Consider the following 13,871-nt stretch of genomic DNA (forward strand, 5'->3'; position numbering starts at 1 on the left):
GGGATAAGAATTTTGTCACCTTTTGTGTCCCTGTCATTTAGTATGTTTGCGGCGTGTGGTTAGGGTGCGTGAGTCTGAATCGTTGGCTGTGTGCAGCCTTGATGAGAGTCCAATTTACATATTCTCAATTTAATCTAAAGTAGGTTCTAATTGATTACTGCTGAATGTCGGCACGCTCTGATTATCTGTTCAAGATGCTGCGGAGGAAATAAAAAAGAGAGAGAGATTTCATTTGTGGGTAGGAGTTTATATTCTGGAAGCAAAGGAAAGAATATGTATTTCTATAACACCCCCCCCACCTCCCCAAAGCCCATGAATTTATCCCGCAGACCAACACTAAACATTAGCAAATCAATATATGCTGGATACAAGAGAGAGGCCAGTCACCTGTTTCAGGTTGAGCCTCACAGGGTGGCTGGGGTCACCAAAGACCCAGGCTCAAGTCTGGCTTTCGCAGGTCCAAAAATCCCGATTTCATCAGTTTGCACGAGGGTGATTAGGCTCTGGGAAATTGATTCATGTTAACAGACTCCCACGAGACTGATTTTTGCACCCGAAACACATGTCAGGCGGGATAACTGGTAGCAACCATTTACTGAGGGCATTCTCCATGTTGGGTAAGTATATTCAGAATATCAAAGTACAGATCAGAAAGTTGCTTGGTTAGCCCAGAATTAGAACAAAGGGAGGTGGGTATTCTTAGGGGATATTTCCATCAAACCATGTAGTGAGAAGAATTGCCCTTCTCTACTCCAGGGATATTCCTGTCTAGATAACCTGTAGAAGTCATTAAAATCAGGGTGCCCTTTCCCCTGGGGTGATGCTGGAGACAGTGATTTTTTTTTAACTCCTTGACTTTCATTTTTTTAGACTTTATACAAACCAAAAGCTTCCCATTTTTATTATTGTTTTACAGTATTACCTTAGACATGCTTCAATTAATCTAATCATCTTGCATCGAGTTTTCTCGATGAGATTTTGAGAGATCTCCCAGTCCTTTGATAAGCTCTGAGAAGCATCTCGGTGCCATTAGTTCACAAACTCTCTCTTACACCAGGTCCCTGCTGCAGATGGCTAATCTAAGCCATTTTATGCTGATTCTCATTAGCTTTTGTTTCTGATGATGGCTTTTTGTGACCTTGTCCCTTAATTCTGAGGGTGTTCCCAGTGTGAAGCTTGCAGTCCTCATGCACTAACTAATTCATCTAGTCTGATAGGTCCTCTTTTTAGTAACCAATGCAATTTAGTTCTATAAAATGACTCCACTGCCAGTCGGTTTTCTTTCTATTGTGTAAACACTTCTCTATTGCTGAAGGGCCCATTCGTAGTGAATGCACAACTCTTTCCCCATCTCCTCTTTCACAACACACACACACACACACACACACACACACACACACACACACACACATACACACACATGTAGCTACGAAAGGCGTTTAATCAAAGAAAGCAAGAACATAAGAATACAGTTGAAACCCTTCCTTTCAGTCAAGACGTACAGTGGAGCAGGCTGTCAAACATCAAACCAGGAGAGAAGCATGAACACACAGGAATGGAAAGGGTAAGAAAAAGTAGTCGAAGTCACTAGCGGAAAAGAGCTCTACTTAGATTCTATGGAGCATCAACAGCTGAGGCTCAGGGTTGGTGTTCTCACGGGATTATTTTCTTGCTCATCCATCAGGCAAATTGTTATCGTGAAAGGCGATGAGACCGAGAGGAATATTTAGAGGGTCAAAAGAACTAGTGACCTCTACATGTACAACATTGGATATCTTTTCCTCTACTGTTCACTTGTCTGTTTTTCTTATTGCGATAGGTGGACAGGGCTAGGTTCACATAGTGCATTTACATTTCTCACATTCCCATAATTGAATAAAGTTTTATCACAAGAAAGAAATTGGACTAGACCCATAATTGAATAGAAAAGGAACTGAACTAGATCCAGAATCGAATCACAAGATGGAGTCAGTGTGGTTCATCCAATTCCCATAATTCCCACCCTATAGAATTTCCTTCCTTTTGGGGTCAGCCTCTCAGAGCACCAGATATTTTCTAGGAAAGCAAGGATCTCAGCTCTTAGATGTCCTACCTAAATAATCATAGGCAACTAAGAAATTGGTTTCATTTGGTCAGATTAGGAAAGGAAGTTGCCTCTTATAAGGGTTGGTCTCAAACTAGATTTGTCTCTTTTCTGAATCAGTAGCCCTAAAACACTCCCTCTTTTAATTTTATTTGTTCAAGTCCCAGAAACTCTGAACACCAACACTATCTTTCTGTTCACAATCACTTAAAGAGGAGCTTTTCTTTTGTCCAACTATGAATCCCTTCCCACACTTCCTCATTCCCCAGTCTTCCATATGCTGTTTTGTCTTAGTGTGCACCGAATCAGGAAGCTTGTCTGTCCACAAAGTAAGTTTGCTTGACATGAATTATGGGCACAGAGATTGCTGGGAAGAGAACCATGTTTGGTGGAAACTCATTTAACGTGAAAAATAGGATTTTTCTTGTGTTATCTCTGAGTCTTCTTTGTGGACTTGAGTGGACCTCCTCTGGGAGCTCACCCAAGCCTGGACATTCTGTTTCATTGGTTAAGAAGCAAGTACAAGAAGCAAAAGTATTTTGTTATCCAAGTGGATGGCATTATTATAGAACAGCCATAGCAGAGGGAGCGAGCAAACTATCCACATGTTCTACTGTCATTTTCACTGAGTGAGTTAAAATGTTTGGAATGTCCACCTGTATTTGAATCTGGACTGAACTTGCCTGTTCCACACTTCTCTGATTTTGTAAAAGTTCATAATATCATGGATCCAATACAATTTATCATTTTACAGATGAAGAAACTGAGGCCCAGAAGGAAAGAGTAACCATCTCTCGTCTTTGTTGTATTTATTATAACCCTTAGATTACTTTTGTGCTTGTGTATATTTGTGTGCATGTCTACTTGTGTTTTGTCTCCCCTAGTAGGGGACTAAGTTTCCGTAGATGCAAAATGAGAGGGTTGGATTTGATGACCTTAAAGATTCCTTCCAGCTCAAAATCTGGATACACACGCACATATAAAACATGTATGCATGTGTATATATATATATATTATATGGGTTACATATACATCATATAACATCGTATGTGTTACATATATTATACCACGCATTGTATGTCATATCACACATTACATCTGCTACATATACATTATATATGGGACATATGTATAGCTATACATACACACATATGTATATCTAAGTCCCACTTTGCCATCAACCAGAAGTCAGAGACTATGCATTTTGTTTTCTTTGGATTGCAGCCTCTCTCCCTCTTTCTTCCTGTCTGCCCCCAATACCTTTATAGACTTTGACTGCTGTGGGTGTTTAGTAGATGGTACTAACTGTGTAGAAGGACCCAAGTTAAAATTGTCCTGCTTGGCAGCTCCCCTCCCCCACCGCCACTAACATTTGCTGTGTCTGACAGTGATTTTGAAATGATTACATTTAAACAAAGACTGGTTGTGGGGGGACTTATCCTCTCAGTAATGTCTTTCGGAAGAGAGGTATTTCCCACATGGTTTTAAGTGATTTTGCTCCATGATGAGACTCCAAGGTAAGAGTAACTTGAAGAATAAAAGCCATTTCACAATACATAGGTGGTCAAGGCACATGAACAGTTTTCAAAAGAAGAAATGACCATATTTTTTAAATACTCTAATACATGCATAAGAGAAATATGAATTAGAATAATTGATCTATCCTCAGATCCATTAAATTGTTTAAGATGGTAAAAAACAGAAATCGTTAATATCAGAAGGGTTATAAAAAGATAGACACATCAATCAAGCAAATACTGAGCATTTATTGAGCTTCTACTGTATGCTAGGCATTGTACTAGTAATACAAGTACAAAGAATTAATTTCTACTCACATGAATCTTGTGTTATTACGATGGAGGAGACAATAAGAACATATGTAAAATATATATAGCATATTATATATAAAGTGATAAAAACAAATGTGTGTGTGTGTGTGTGTGTGTGTGTGCATGCAAAGTAGTTTGGGAAAGAAGGACTCTAGCAGTTGGAAAGATCAGAAAGGCTTCAATCAGTAGCTCAATAAACATTGATTAATCACCTACTGTGTGACTACTGTTCTCTACCACTACTATATCTAGTGCCAGCTTCATGTAGAAGATGATGCTTGAGCTGCACCTTAGAGGAAGGGAGGGACTCTCTGAGGTAGAGGCAATGGAGGACTGCCAATGGAAAAGCAGAGAGATAGGAAGCAGGACTCATGAATTGGGTCCCTACAAGGGAGCTGTTGCTTTGGGTTCTAGAGATAACTCTCTGGGTCTGCACTTTGATTGCTGTATCTCACAAGTTCCTACCTGTGTCCTTCCACTAAAATCATGTTGGTGGACACAATTAGTTCTTGGCAAAAACATTTACTAAAGTATTCTAGGAATAACAGTTGCTCCAAAATATCCCTCCCATAAGCCTGAGGTCAGGAATGTGCTAGAGCCAGCTGGAACCAGCTGTCCAGAGAGCTGATTGTTAAATTTTCAGTATGAGCATGTACACCTCAGAAATTGGCAAACACTACAAATCAGGGCTTGATTTATTGTTTTGTTGACTGCCTAGACTTAGGAAAGTGATGGAGTAAATGTGAATAACGAAAATTAAATTTGAAAGTATGTCTTGCTTTTCCAGAGAGCCGGGCTGTTAAATATTTATTAGTGCACCCTGCCTGAGGCACGCCCTCCCACAATACATATGACATCTGGGGCAAGAGTAGATGATGGTCAAATAAACTTGTGCAAGGGTAACCCACAACTACCGCAGAGTCTAGAAGTTCCTCCTCCCTTCCTACAGTCTTCATGACAGATATTCAGCTGGGTTTCCAGAGTCTGCTACTTACTCTAGCTCACCCACCTCTCAGTTGCCAGGTAGCCTTAGCTCCTTGGATAGAGCCGTTTCCTCCCTCAGGTGGCTCTATTTCTGCATCCATGTCTATCTAGAGCCTCTCTTCCTGTTAGAGGTAATACTTCTTCTTGGTTGAGTAGCTACAAAGCTAATTGGGGGGAAAGGGGAAGAAGAGAGAGAAGTTACCCTCCCCTCTTCCCCTCTCCCAGGAATCTCCATCAAAAGCAGCTCCTGGCTTTCACTATCTCCCACTTTTTCTTTGGCTGTAATTCAGGAACATGTTTATTCCAGACAGCTCTAATAAACATCAAACTACTTGCTAAATATGATGACTTCCAAATTATCTTTCAATCAAACTGGACTGAAAGTTAGTCACCACATCTTATCAAGTTTAAAAATGTTTCCTCAAATGATAATTTTAGATCTTCTTAAATGTACAAGCTAACAAGAGAAATAGAAGCTCCATATTTTGTATTTTATATAGTAGCAGGTGTGCAAATTGTCAACTGTGCTTTTACGTATGGCTTGCTAAAACGTTGACGAAATGGAAGATTTCACCCTTATTAAATACTGCTACTTCAGTTGAGCATTCAGTACATTTTACTGGTGATCTGCTTCTTCACTCGCTGCTTAAATTGTGGAATTTTCACTGTCAGACTTCATTTTCTTATGACCCTGCCTTTTCTTCTGATTCACTGAGCTTTTATATCTTAGAACCTCCTCTCTGTTGACAAAGTAATTCATCACAAACATAGCTCCATATTGAGTTTTGGGGTACTCATGCCTCTGGCAGTCAAGGCACAGGGTAATTCAAGATAGCATCACCATTTGGAACAGCCTGTTGGTGAGAGAGTCACACTCACAAACAATGGTACCCTCTTCTTTGTGCATCCACCAAGGCCTAATCTCTATTGTCTTTTTCAGGATCATCTAATAATCCATCATTTGTTGGAATCCGACTCTGCTGCTTTTTCTTCTTGTCCATTTCTGATATTACTGTATCTTCCTCCATAGAATCAGAATCAGAATACGTCATCATACAGAACCATTCCAGTTTTCACAGTTCCTAAAGAAGAGCCTGTTTCTAGTGATGACAACTTATCGTCCATTGTTCTAATGGTGGAATTTCATTCAGTTTCCATTTCATTTTCATATTCAGCATCACCAGATGATTCACTTTCACCAGCGAGACCTTTTCTGATGTTTTCAATTTTGGTCAGGAGTGCCATGTGAAAGGTCATCTGCTACATGTCTAGAACTGCTCCATGATGGTTTATTGTCTTTGCTGGGTTCAACTACATACAAGTTATCATCTTCAGAAAGCCAGTTCATGGAGAACTCGCACATAGTACACAGCTGGCCCAGCACAGCTGATCAGGGAATCCATGAAGCCACCAGATTGCAGTTCTACTTTCTAATGGCAGCAGCTAGATCCCAAGGCTTAGCTATTTAAAGCCTTCCAAAGCAAGGCTAATTTGTTCGCTCAGTCAATCAAGTTGTTCCCTTCTGGACTCAACCAGAAAGGTGTCCACACTTCATAAAGGGATCAAGGCAGAGACCCAATTCTAGTCAGTTTAACACTTCATTAGAACCTTGTGATTATATTCTGAGCCTTCTTGGGACTATGTCGACCCAGGTGAGTGGGGAGCAGGGCAGGTGAAGGAGAACATCCTCTTTTACATAAATGATAAAGTAATTAAACCAACCAAATCAAAGCTGTGATATTTTGGCTAAAGTAGTTACACCAGGGACAGGTATTTTTGTTTTCCCTACAGCTGATAAAAAATGTATTCTACTTAGCTCATTCCTTTTTCCCCTTGAAATAATTTTATTATTTCTTTGTTTTTATTTCACCTACATTTTCCAATGCATCTCTCTCCTTGGCTCTTCCCAGGGAGCTATCCATTATAATAAGTATTATAAAAGGAAAAATAATTTTCTTTTTTTTAATGAAGGGAAAGGCTTTTATTTAGTTTTTTTGTTCTTATCATTCAGTGATTTAAGTCATGTCCAACTCTTCGTGACCTCATTTGGGGTTTTCTTGGCAAAGATACTGGAATGATTTGCTGTTTCCTTCTCCAGCTCATTTTACAGATGAGGAAGCTGAGGCAAACAGGGTTAAGTGATTTGCCCAGAGTCATGCAGGTAGTAAGTGTCTGAGACTAGATCTGAACTTAGGTCTTCCTGATTCCAGGCTCTGTGCTCTATCCCCTGTATCACTGAGCTGCCCTTAGTAAATTTTTACTATATATCAAACACCATACTAAATGCTAGAGACACAAACAGAAATACTGAGAAAATTCCTGTTCACAAGGAGCTCATATTCTAATTGGTAGAAAGTTCATCTACAGAAAACTCCCTCTTTGTTTCTTTTTAAAATATATATATATATATATATATATATATATATATATATATATATATATATATATACTTTATTTTTAATCCTTTTTTCTCAATTACATGTAAAATAATTTTTAATATTTATTTTTTAAAATTCTGAGTTCTAAATTCTCTTTTCCTTCTTCCTCTCACCACTCCTTGAGAAGGCAAGCAATTTCATAAAGATTATACATGTATAACATATTTCCATATTTCATACTACATACCCTCCCCCCCAAAAAAGAAAAAGAAAGTAGAAAAATATATATGCTTCAATCTGCACTCAAACTCCATCAACTCTTTCTCTGGAAATGTATAGCATTTTTCATCACAGGTCTTTTAGAATTGTCTTGGATTGTTGTGTTGTTGAGAATAGCAGAGTCATTCACATTTGATCATTGTACGATATTGCTGTTTCTGTGTACAATGTTCTCCTGGTTCTGTTCACTTCACTTTACATCAATTCATGTAAGCAGTTCCAGGTTTCTCTGAAATCATCCTGCTTGTCATTTCTTATAGCGCAGTAGAATTCCATCAATCATATACCACAACTTGTTCAGCCATTCCCCAGTTGATGGGCATCACCTCACTTTCCAATGCTTTGCTACCATTAAGAGACCTGCTATAAATATTTTTGTAAATATAGGTCCTTTTCATTTTTCTTTGAACTCTTTGAGATACAGACCTAGCAGTGGTATTGCTGGGCATGTACAATTTTATAGCCCTTTGTAGCATAGTTCCAAAGTGTTCTCCGGAATAGCTGGATCATTCCACAACTCCACCAATAGTGCATTAGTATCCCAGTTTTTCCACATCCCCCCAATATTTGTCATTTTCCTGATAGGTGTGAAATGGTACCTCAGAGTTATTTTTAATTTGCATTTATCTAATCAATAGTGATTTAGAGGATTTTTATATAGATAACTTTAATTTCTTCTGAAAATTACCTGTTCATATCTTTTGACCATTTATCAATTGGGTGATGAATGATATTCTTATAAATTTGACTCAGTTCTCTACTTATTTGAGAAAGAGGCTTTTTTTTGGTCAAAAAACATTTATTTTTAAAAATTAATTAATTTATTTTTAGTTTACATTCAGTTCCACAAGCTTTTGAGTTTTAAATTTTCTCTCCCTTCCTCTCCTCCCTCTTCAAGAGGGCATACAATCTGATATAGCCTCTACATATGCATTCATATTAGACATATCTTCACATTAGTGTAATGGTAATCAGGGCAGGGCTTTTTGCTGTTCTTCTCTTAAATGCCTTTAATGATTCTGGCCTTTGTTTGAATGGGACTGATAAAGTGGGATCTTGTCTTGGAATGTTTCTCAGCACTAAGACAATTGGGAGTCATTGACTAGAAACTCTGTATATGGTGGTAGTAGGGCTTAACTAACTTTCCCACACCCTAAATGGGACTTTTCACTGTTCTTTGAGTGCTTCTAGCACTGAAGTAATCAAGTACCCCAGGGCCCTGAGATGGGTATATAAGAACTGATGTTGGTGTTTGACTTTTGGGGGTATACTCATTGAAAGTATATGGGTGATGAGACTCTGGGCAAGCCATTGAACCCCCCCCCCCCCATCCCAGCTTTGATAACCCAGAGAGATATTGGTGCTTCTCTGGTAACTACAAATTGAGATTTGAATCAGACAAAGTCGGTCTGTTGATGTTTGTAATTTCTGTTTTTATTTGCCTTGAAGTTCAGGGGGCTAATCTTTTCCCCCTGAACTAAGTAAATGATATATGTATGTTTGATTAAACTGAGATTGTTAACCCCTTAAAGTTACTTTCCTTAGTAAAGCAGATCAAGGAACCTGCATTAGCAGCCCTTCTGTATGCTGGTGTTATTGGTCTTATACAGCCACAGTAGCTGCTAGCAAGACTGTTGCTATAATTCGTCATGTTGTAAAGAAGAATTATAACCAATGGAATGAACCACAAGAAAGAAAACAAAACAAAACAAAAAAAGAGAGAGTAAATAATATGCTTCAATCTGCATCCAGACTCCATAATTCTTTCTCTGGTTGTGGATAGCATTTCCCATTATGAGTCTTTTGGAGCTATCTTAGAAACTTGCATTGCTGAGAAGAGCCAAGTCTATCAAAGTTAATCATTGCACAACGTGTGTGTCACTGTGTACAATGTTCTGGTTCTTCTCCCCTCGCTCAGCATCAATTTGTATAAATCTTTCCCAGGTTTTTCTGAAGTCTGACTGCTCATCATTTCTTATAGCACAATAGCATTCCATTACATTCATATACCACACCTTGTTCAGCTGTTCCCCAACTGATGGGAATCCCCTTAATTTCCAATTTTTGCCACCACAAAAAGATTGTACATGTGGGCCCTTTTTCCGTTTGTATAATCTCTTTGGGATACAGCCTTAGAAGTGGTATTGCTGGGTCAAAGGACATGCACTTTTTATAGCCTTTTGGTTTGATTAGTTCACAACTCCACCAAAAATGTATTTGTGTTCCGATTTTCCCACATCTTCTGTTCTCCATAAATCTGACAGATAAACTATTCCCTGCTCTCCAAGTTTGCTTATAGTATCAGCCTTTATAGCTAAATTGTATACCCATTTTGACTTTATTTTGGTATACAGTGTAAAATATTGGCCTATGCCCAGTTTCTGCCATACTATTTTCCAGTTTTCCCAGCAGTTTTTGTCAAATAGTGAGTTCTTACACCAGAAACTGGCATCTTTGGGTTTATCAAACAGTAGATTACTATAGTCACTGACTATTGTGTCTTGTGCACCTAAACTATTCCACTGATCTGCCTCTCTATTTCTTAGCCAGTACCAAGTAGTTTTGATGATTGCTACTTTATATACAATTTAAGAACTGGCATGGCAAAACTGTCTCCCCTAACATTTATTTTCATTAATTTCCTTGATATTCTGGACCTTTTGTTCATCCAGATGAATTTTGTTATTATTTTTCTAGATCTATAAAATAATTTTTTGGTAGTTTGATTGGTATGGCACTGAATAAGTAAATTAATTTAAGTAGAGTTGTCATTTTTTTAATATTTGCTCTGCCTACCCAAGAGCAACTGATGTTTTTCCAATTATTTAGATCTGACTTTATTTGTGTGAAGAAAAGAGGTTTTTATCAGAGAAACTTGCCATAAAATTATTTTTCCCAGTTTCCTGACTTCCTTCTAATCTTGGCTGTGCTGGTTTTGTTTGTGCAAAATCTTTTTAATTTAATGTAATCCAGATTACCTATTTTATATTCCCTAATGTCTCTATCTCTTATTTCATCATAAATTCTTCCCCTATTTATAGAGCTGAGGTAAAATATTCCTTTCTCTGCTAATTTGCTTATGATATCACCCTTTATATCTAAATCATGTACCCATTTTGATCTCATCTTGATATATAGTGTGAGGTGTTGGTCTGTACCTAGTTTCTGCAAACTATTTTCCAGTTTTTCCAGACTTTTTTTTTGTAAAATAGTGAATTATTTTCCCATAAGGTTGGATTTTTGTGTTTATCAAACACTAGATTTATGGTCATTTACAGTTGCATTGTTTCAGTCATGTCTGGCTCTTTGTGACCCTGTTTGGGCTCATTTTACATGCTCATTTTACAGATGAGGAAACTGAGGCAAGCAAAATGAAGTAACTTGCCTAGAGTCACACATCTAGTCAATGTCTGAGGTGAGATTTAAACTCAAGAAGATAAGTCGTCCTGACTCTAGGCCTAGCTCTCTATTTACTGTGCTACCTAGCTACCCTTACTGCTAAGTATTGTATACCTAATCGATCCCACCAATCCATTGTTCTGTTTCTTACCCAGTACCAGATTTGTTTTGATTATTACAACTTTATAATACAATTTGACCTTCCTTCTAATTTTTTTCATTGGTTCCCTTGATTTTCTTGTTCTTTTGTTCTTCCAGATGAATTTTGTTATTACTTTTTTCTACTCCATAAAATAATTTTTGGTAGTTTGATTGGTATGGTACTGAATAAGTAAATTAATTTGGTAAGAATCATCATTTTGTTATTTTGGCTCAGCCTACTTTTGAGCAATCAATATTCTCCAATTGTTTAATTCTGATTTTATATGTGTGAAAAGTGTTTTGTAATTTTGCTCATACAGTTCCTGGGTTTGTCTTGGCAGACTCCCAAATATTTTATATTGTGTATACCTATTTTAAATGGAATTTCTCTTTCTATATCTTCCTGTTGGACTTTATCGGTAATGTATAGAAAAGCTGATGACTTATGTGGGTTTATTATCCTGCAACTTTGTTTCCAATTAATTTTAAATTTCTATTTCCATGAACCTTTATTGAATGTCATTTTTATTTCACTATGATCTGAAAAAGATACATTTAACATTTCTACTTTTCTGCACTTGGTTGTGAGGTTTTTATGCCCTAATACAAGGCTAATTTTTGTGAAGGTGCATTGGACAGCTTAGAAAATAGTATGCTCAGAAATAGCAGTTCTGTTGGGAGGGAAGAGGGGGCAGGTGAGAGGGAATAAGTGAATCTTGCTCTCATCGGATTTGACCTGAGGAGGGAATAACATACACACTCAACTGGGTATCTTACCCCACAGGAAAGAAGGAGGAAGGAGATAAAAACGGGAGATGATAGAAGGGAGGGCAGATACAGGGAGGAGGTAATCAAAAGCAAACACTTTTGAAAAGGGACAGGGTCAAGAGAGAAAATTGGATAAAGGGGGATAGGATAGGAAGGAGCAAAATATACACAACAATAGTATTGTGGAAGGGTTTTGCATAATGATACACATGTGGCCTATGTTGAATTTCTTGCCTTCTTAGGGAGGGTGGGTGGGGAGGGAAGAGGGGAGAGAATTTGTAACTCAAAGTTTTAAAAGCAGATGTTCAAAAAAAAGGTTGTTTTTGCATGCAACTAGGAAATAAGATATACAGGCAATGGGGCATAAACATCTATCTTGCCCTACAAGAAAGTAAAGGAAAAGGGGATGGGGGGAGTAGGGTAACAGAAGGTAGGGCTGTCTGGGGAATGGGGCAATCAGAATATATGCCATCTTGGAGTGGGGGGAGGATAGAAATGGGGAGAAAATTTGTAATTCAAACTCTTGTGAAAATTAATGCTGAAAATGAAAAATATTAAACAAACAAATAATTATTTAAACCAAAAAAATAGTATGCTCCTTTTTATTTCCATTCAATTTTCTCCAAAGGCCTATCATATCTAACCTTTCTAAAAGTCTATTATTCTTAACTTCTTCCTTATTTATTTTTTGGTTAGATTTATCTAGTTCTGAGAGGAGAAAGTTGAGGTCCCCCACTAGTAGAGTTTTACTGTCTATTTCCTCCTTTTACTCATTTAACTTTTCCTTTAATAATTTGGATGCTATACCACTTCACACATATATGTTTAATATTGATATTACTTCATTGTCTAGAGCACCTTTCAGCATAATGTAGTTTAACTTGCTTATCTCTTATAATTAGATTTATTTTTGGTTTTGCTTTGTATAAAGTCGTGATTACTATCTTTTTTTTTACTTCAGCATAATAGATTCTGTTCCAGTCCTTTACTCCATGTGTTTCTCTGTTTCAAGTGTGTTTCTTGTAAGCAACATATTGTCAGATTCTGGCACTCTGTTATCCACTTCCATTTTATGGGTGAGTTTGTCGCATTCACATTTATAGTTATAATAACTGGCTATGTATTTCCCTCCATCACATTTGCCCCCCTATTTATTGTTTTCTCTCTCTTTTTTATCCTCTCTCTCCTCAAAAGTCTGTTTTATTTCTGACCACTACCTCCTTCATCCACCCTCCCTTCTATCAGCTCCCACCCCCTCTCTTATCATCTTCCCCTCTTCCTTGCAAGGTAAGATAAATCTTTATATTCAACTGAGTGTGTATGTTATTCTGCCTTTGAGCCAATACTGATGAGAGTAGGTTCAAGTGTTGCCCTCCACCTTCCATCTTCCTCTCCACTATAAATGTTCTTCCTTTTGCACTTCTCTTATAGGAGATAATTTTCTCCATTATACCTTTCTTTTCTTCCTTCTCCCAGTGAATCCCTACTTCTCACTCTTCAATATTTTTTAAAACATGCCATCACAGTCAATTCATGCCCATGCCCTCAGTCTCTATGCATACTCCTTCTTACTGCTCTAATACGGACAAAGTTCTTAGTATCACCTTAGTATAAAGTTCAAGTACCATATTTCCATATAGGAATGCAAACAGTTTAACTTTATCAAATCCCCTATGATTTATCTTCTGTGTATACCTTTTTGTACTTCTCTTGAGTCTTATATTTGAAAGATATATTTTCTATTCAGCCCTGATTTTTTTTTTCATCAGGAATGTTTGAAAGTTCTCTATTTCATTAAATATCCATATTTTCCCCTGAAGGATTATACTTTGTTTTGCTCAGTTGGTTTTTCTTGCTTATATTCCTAGCTCCTTTGCCTTCCAGAGCATCATATTCCAAGTTCTCTCCTCCTTTAATGTGGGAACTGCTAAATCTTGTGTTAGCCTGACTGTGGATCCATATTTGAATTGGCCACCTGAAATATTTTCTCCTTGCTCCAGGAGCTCTTGA

At 37.6% G+C, this 13,871-nt stretch overlaps 1 pseudogene; it reads right to left on the reverse strand.

Moving 5' to 3' along the window:
- Positions 1-5,426: 5,426 nt before the first annotated feature.
- LOC118835497 lies at positions 5,427-6,244 on the reverse strand (annotated as a pseudogene).
- Between the last annotated feature and the right edge of the window lie 7,627 nt (positions 6,245-13,871).

This window comes from Trichosurus vulpecula, chromosome 2 (assembly GCF_011100635.1).
Source record: "Trichosurus vulpecula isolate mTriVul1 chromosome 2, mTriVul1.pri, whole genome shotgun sequence".
NCBI lineage: Eukaryota > Metazoa > Chordata > Mammalia > Diprotodontia > Phalangeridae > Trichosurus > Trichosurus vulpecula.